This window comes from Mustela erminea, chromosome 4, assembly GCF_009829155.1.
Source record: "Mustela erminea isolate mMusErm1 chromosome 4, mMusErm1.Pri, whole genome shotgun sequence".
In the NCBI taxonomy this organism is placed as follows: domain Eukaryota; kingdom Metazoa; phylum Chordata; class Mammalia; order Carnivora; family Mustelidae; genus Mustela; species Mustela erminea.
Window position 1 is genome coordinate 137,377,797 of NC_045617.1, and position 7,232 is coordinate 137,385,028.

The window sequence follows — 7,232 nt, forward strand, 5'->3', positions numbered from 1 at the left end:
CTTTTTATAAGGAATCTCTAGGTTGAACTTTTAGTAGCCTCTCTGGGCCAGAAGCCAAGCCACGTACTTGCCATCAGACAGGTCTGCAATACCTGTCGACTTGGGCAAACTCCTGAGGTGCCCAAGGTATCCTGAGGCCCCTGCTCCTACCAGGGAGTGAGATTCTTTACTTACCTGGTGAGGCTGCTGGGAACTCTGTAAGCAAGTTATCAGGCCAACAGTTCCAAAGGACTTTACGGCTCCAGGTTTTACAAAGTCAACCTTAGTTCCTTTAAGCTGGCCATATCTGAGTCTTTTCAAATATGACATTCCAGTCAAAGCCTTGGTAAAATAACCAGTGTCCAATGCTGTCCTGTTACAAGAAGAACAGATTCTTATTGAACCTATGCAAATGACTGATTGCCAAGAAAAAACTTATTGAGCCCTTTTGGTTTCAGAGGGTTTGGATAGAGAGAAAAGTTGAATGCCTTGATTCGTTTACAAATGAACACCTTTACATCTCTATAAGTTACAGGTAACTTAAGAAAAAGTTTCCCTAGTCTAGAGGAGCAAACATTACAGAACTAGTAATGTTTCTAAAACACGAAGAGACACAACATTACAACCTTTTGGTTTATCTAGCCCCATGTTACTAATTCTGGTTTAGTCTGAACGTAGCCCTTACTTCTGTGAATCTTTACCCATTTCAGTTCCCAGATTTTAACATATCAAAGTCTTCCCATATGAATTTTCTTTAAGGCGGAGTTCATCTTGTAAGAGAACTAAAACAATTACAAATGAAAAAAAAAAAAAACTCAGAACAGATATAGTTAAATATCAAGTGATGACCCTTACTAAGACATTAAAATTTTAGGAAATGTATAGAACCTCTAGAATAATTACAGCATTTACCCAAATGCAACCCAAAGTTTATCAGTAACTTAGCATATCAAGGAAGCCTTATGAGCCCAAGAGATCTCATTTACCACTCTGGGCAGGCAAAGAGAAAACATTTACATTTCAATTAACCGAAGAAAACTTTGCCCTCTTAAACAGAGAGAAAACCAGCTTTTCTATACCAGTGTCTTTCCTTTTTTTATTTTTACGTGTGCATCCTTAAGATAGGAGTTTTCTGGGTTTCCCTCCGATTATGAATGAAGTCGCAGACAAAGGGAGGGGGACCTTTCAGGTGCTGTCCTGCTTGCGTCCCTCTCGGGAACTTAGGAGCATCTTAGCTAAGGTCTGTCCGTATAAACCCCGGACCAGGCTACTCCGTGGAGTCGATGACCGTTATGCCATATGCCATATGCCCCGCGAGACTCAGGGTGCAGCCCACTCAGACTCCGTAGCCGAAGCGGTGGAGCCACACAGACACATTCACACAGTCAGGCACTCCAGATTCAAACAGGTTGGACATCTCCCCCCAGCAGGTCTCCCCTTCCATTCTGTAGGAGTGGATCTAGCTCAACAGTGGCCCCTGGCCTGTTTTTCTTTCTTATTCAAACAGGATTAGGCATCTGGTATTTTTCTCTCCTTTTTACCTATGTCCTACTTTTCTACAGAGTTGTTTCCCTTATTTCCATCAGTCTTAATTACACTTAGCAGAATTTTGTACTCTTAGAAATACCTTAACCTCTACTGAAGATTAACTATAAACCAATTGTGAACTATTACAACAGAATTCTTTAAATGGCAAATTTATCAATTAGTTAAGAACAAAACCTGTTTACCAACAGATTTCAAAAGCACAGACCTAGTTCCAGCAACCAGCACTCTAGCATTTTATCCCATTTGAAGTTTCAGGTTAGCAAAGACTTTGAAAGCTACTTTAACAATTACCTATTGAAACTCTGAGACAGACAACCATCAGTTTGGTCATCTCTTTGCTAACAGATTTCAACACAGATTTTAACACAGTTTTTTTTTTTTTTTTTTTTAAAGATTTTATTTATTTATTTGACAGAGAGAGATCACAGGTAGGCAGAGAGGCAGGCAGAGAGAGAGAGGAGGAAGCAGGCTCCCTGCTGAGCAGAGAGCCCGATGCGGGACTCGATCCCAGGACCCTGAGATCATGACCTGAGCCGAAGGCAGCGGCTTAACCCACTGAGCCACCCAGGCGCCCCTAACACAGATTTTTTGACCTTAAGTAAAAACTCTGAAGCTTCACATTTACTACTGTTAACTCAAAAGACATGTTTCTCCTAATTAACCCAACAAGCTTACCTTAGTTCAAATACTGATTTATGTTCCACCTGGGCCCAATCCACTTCGAATGTTTACCTGAGACCCAGGTGGGAAGATCCAGAATGGGGGCTGTTAGGTCCAGGGGCGCTCTTCTTGTTTCCCGACAGTGAAGAACAGAACAAAGTGCCACCAGAAGGCAGAGAAAGGGTTCCCAGTTCTAGGGCTCATCAGCTCCAAGAGAGGAGCACACACCATGCTTTCCCGCCAGCAAGGGGGAGGGGCTAGGCAGTCTCCGTGGGCCAGAGAGGGCAAGGAATGTCCCCGAAACAAAGTTGTTTCGGCAGCTGCTTGGGAATATTCCTTAAAGTCTCTGTCTCAAGTTAGACTAACCCCAGCTGGCTCCAGTTATAGCCATTTGAAAGTCAGAGTTCCCTTATTCTGTTTGCCCCATTGCTTCTAACACAACAAACAGCACAGCAGACAAGAAAAAGACAGGACAAAGACAACCGCAGGCCCAGCAGATCTTACCCAGAACCTGCCACCGGTGGGGACTTTATGATCTTCTGGCCGTCCAGGGGGACTCGAACCCCCTGGCCGCCTAGGGGGACTCGAACCCCTGGTGACCACCTGGGGGACTCAAACCCCCTGACCGCTTAGGTGACTGTCTAGGGGGACTCGAACCCCCTGGTGATCTACCAGTGGAGGGAAGGGGCGTCCCCGCATCCTCTCCAGCCCTGGGGAGCATGGCCGCGTCCGGCTTCACCCCGGTGGGCTGTACTTGGAGCTCAACCCAGACAGACCAACCGATCTCACAGAGCACCTGGAGATCGGCGGATCCCACAGAGTAAAATCTGTGAGATCTTACCTCGAGGCTCTTCCCAGAAATTCGGATTCTGGCTCAGTTCTCGTCGTTTAATCCCGGACAGAGCCCCCATATGTTATCCCCAATAATGGGTCCGTGATTAAAGGAGCGAGACTGATACAAAGCGAAGGTCAAGCAAAGCTTTATTTTGCACCAAGCATCAAGAATCTAACCGAACGTTCGGCGCCGCACCTCTTCCAAGAGAGAGCGACCCTTCTCTGTTTCACAGACTAGCTTTTTAAGGGCAAAGGCCATGCGGTCGGGCCTGGCCATGCACAGGTGGCCAATGAGATTGTAACACACACAGGAAACTCCACAGTGATGCTAGGTGACCAATTGAGGTACAATTTACCCTAGTAGACATTTGAACCAGCCTATTACACCTTGATTGGGATTGGCACCCAAAAGTGTCCCTAAGGGCGGGGCCCACACTCCTTGGTAACCAGGGAGACAGTATGCATTCCCCCCCCCCCACACACACACACTGATATCTCCACTGGTCCTGACCCACCTTTGTATCTGGGCTTTGTTACCAGAAGCTGGTTTCTGGGACTTGTCTCCAAGTAAATCCCCTGGGGGAAGGGGAGCAGGGACAGTTTCTAAATAGGTCCTTACAGTAACATCATATTCAGTGGTAGAAAACTAAGAGTTTTCCCTCTAAGAAAGTGGAATGTTTAAAAAAAAAAAAAGTGGAATGTTTATAAGGAGTTTTGCCTGTAGAGAATCACTGATGTCCAAAGAGGCCTGTTTCTCTGTATCTCTAAAGAGGCTGCAGAAGGCTAGCTGGGGACAAAGCATGAGTTGACACCTTGCTACCTCCATAACGCCCCCAGCCCCTCCACACCCACACCCTCCTGGGTGGGATACTTATGATATTTCTTCAGGAAGCTCCCAACTGTCTTACTGTTAATGCCTTACTAGAAGGAAACACAACCTTAACTTGTCAATGGCAAGGCCTCCAATACCTTGTAGGTCTTCCTTAGCATATGAAAGTTCTTCTGAAAACCTCCCTTTTTCCCTACCAGTCTCACTTCCTGCCTATGGGTCCTGCCCCTGTCCTTTAATAAAATCAGCATTTTGCATCAAAGACATCTCCAGAATTCTTTCTTGGCCATTGGCTCTAGAACTCACCCCACAAAACCTCACCGACACTGAAACCTACATCACTCTCACTCCTGAAAACTTTTTTCTTTTTTTTAAGATTTTATTTATTTATGTGACAGAGATCACAAGTAGACAGAGAGACAGACGGGGAGGAGAGGGGAGAGGCTCCCTGCTGAGCAGGGAGCAGGATGTGGGGCTTGATCCCAGGACCCTGAGATCATGACCTGAGCTGAAGGCAGAGGCTTTAACCCACTGAGCCACCCAGGCGCCCCTGAAAACTTTTTCTATATCGTTGCTTAATAAACCTCTATTGCTTTACTTGCTCTCCTTTGTCTGCAAAATTCATTCTTGGACTGTATGGGACAAGAATCTTGTTCTGCTGCTTCATCTCCATCAGCAATAAAATGTATTACTGAAAATGTAATTTGTTGATTTTTTTAAAAAAAGAAATTTATAGTAAGTGGTTTGAATTTAATTTTGCTTTGTAAGTAATCAGGTCAATTTTTTTTTTCTCATTCATTTCTTAGCCAGATAGAAATCTCCTTTTACGAATTTCTTTTAATCCAGTTATCTTTCGGGGCTTTCATGTTATCCTAACCACTTTTAAGGAATAATGCGATAGCAAATGTTCTGCCATTTGTTAGAGTCTCAGTATTGTCCTCAGGTTGCTATTTCCTTTAATGTTTAATGACTTCTTTCTAACATTTGAAAATGTTTATTTAAACGTCTTGGTGTTTTTCATTTTGACGTCTTTCATTCAGAGTTCAGATGCTCACTTCTCTTTTCTCCGAGGAAACTGTGTTTGACGCTTCTGAGAAATTTCTCAGTTGTATTTATAAAAAGTAAGTTTCAAAATAACACACAGGAAAACAACATGCCCTAACTCCACCCCAGCTCTACAAACCAGCCAGAACTGATTGCTGCAAACCAGCCCTCCGAGCACTTTGGGGCCCTCCGTTCCCCTGGCAAGAAATCCCAGTATTTAACAGCTCTCATTATGGGATGTTTAAAATTCTCCATTACGGCTAATTTGAAACTCTTCTTCTGCCACGCAGATCCGTCTGCCCTTGTTCCAATCTCTGGTAGGGACAGAACAGCTAGGCATTATTTTCTAGGCAATTATTTCTTATGGGTAACACTCGCCCAGGGCATAGTGGGCTCTTGATAAATGGTTCCTGATTAAAGTTGATATTGAAAATCTCTCACTAGATCTATTCTCAGGCTTTCTTTCTCAAAGTTGAATGAACTAACAATTCTTTTCTATTTTCCGCCCTCAGATCATTTCTGTTCTAAGTTACTTCCAGGAACTCCCGGTCCTCTTGAAGTGTGGTCTCCGAGTTGAGATGATAAGTCCTCAGGTCACCCCTGCCCCAGCCTTCTCCCAGGGCAGGATCATCTGATGTGAGAAACAGAGGTAGAAGAAAAATTATTAAATTTCCTTAACTACCTACAGCCCACTGACAAGTCCTTGAAACAGGCAGAGCAACATTCCTCTAGGGACTCAGCTGCCTCGAGGTTGACACTTTGGTAAGGGCAAATGGCAATCCTAGCCTGGATAGGCTAGGGGCCCCCCGCCCCTAACACCCCCCCCCACACACACACACCAGGATCCTGTAGGTCTACTTTAACATATAAAAATTCTTCTGGAGCTTTGCGCAGTGGCAGTATCGTAGCCAATGAGGTTTATCCGAGGCGCGATTATTGCTAATTGAAAAATTCTTCTGGAAACTTCCTTTATCTCTAAACCACGCCCCCCCCATAAGTTTTGGCAATCATTCCCCAAGCATATAGCCCACTGATCTATATGGGAAGACTGTCATGACTTAAGTTTTATTAGATGGTAATAAACGACCTTTTCCCAACAATATCTAGCCCCTCAAGGCCCTGGAAACCTTGCTTCCAAAATTCCTTAGAGACTTATGCTCTCCCCAACCCCCCTCAACCTGAAAGTATATAATGGGCCACTCCTCATGACCCCATGCAGGGATTTCTGCCCCTGGGTTCTGTTCCTGTGCTTTAATAAAACTGATGAGGGAAAAACTGTGCTCCAAGATGGCTGACTAAACCAGCAAGGGAATTCCAGTCCCTGTCTCAAAGCCCTTCCAGGTTCTTCTTCCCTACTGCATTTCCCGCAGGTGCTAAAAGTACCAAGTATGTGGAAGTAGAAGGGTATAAATGCCCCTCCCTGCCTGTGCTCAGGGCTCAGACCTTTGGAGACCACTCTCCTCTGAGCCCACCAGTATTAAATAAACCTCCAATCCTCCAAGGTCTCTTGAGTACCGCTTGGTTCCTCCACCAGAATCCAGTCCAGATTCTGCAACAAAACCACCATTTTGCACCAAAGATGTTTCAAGAATTCTTTCTTGGATCTGGGCTTTGAACCCTAACATCTTTCCTATGTCATATGGCGCCCAACGTGGGGCTCTGAGCCCAGAGTCTCAGCTGGGCTTAGAGCCACAGCGCAAACTTGGTGAGTACTGCCCATTCTTTTCCTTTACTTTCATTTCAAGGACTTGTCAGTGGGCTGTAGGTAGTAAGGAAATTTAATAACTTTTCTTTTGCTTTTGTTTCCCACATCAGCATCCAGTTTGCCCCCTGTCCCCCAAGATGGGGTGTGGACAGCCTCTACTAGGGTGTTCTCCCTGGAATGGATATAAGTTGGCATAAAACCATCAGGGTGGTGGAGAGAGGAGTGGCTGGTGGAGAACTCAGCTCAGAGGTCCAGGGGTGCTAGGCACAAACTATCACCGCATGGCTTACAAGCTGACCTTGGACTGAATTTTAACCAGTTTCGACCATAACAAACTGTCATGGGTAGTGAAAAGATTTATCATCAACACAAGAGGATATATCAAAGTCAACAGATAGTTTTATATGTATTATATATAACTCCCAAGATGATTAAGTTGTTGGTTTTTTGTTTTTGTTTTTGTTTTTTCCTGAGAGCAGCTTATGTTCCCCAGTCCTTAAAACACTCCCAGGAAACACCAGACTAAGAAAAATAATAATGCTAGAAGATCTATTTCTGTGTCACCTTACAGCTGAGTAATTGCTATTACTTTGGAATGAAGGCTCTGCTGTCTAGAAGGGGGGTGGGCCTTGA

General features: G+C 44.6%; 1 pseudogene; it reads left to right on the top strand.

Annotated features, from left to right (window-relative positions):
• The first annotated feature begins 5,776 nt into the window (after window positions 1–5,776).
• LOC116589490 lies at window positions 5,777–5,937 on the top strand (annotated as a pseudogene).
• The last annotated feature ends 1,295 nt before the right edge of the window (window positions 5,938–7,232 follow it).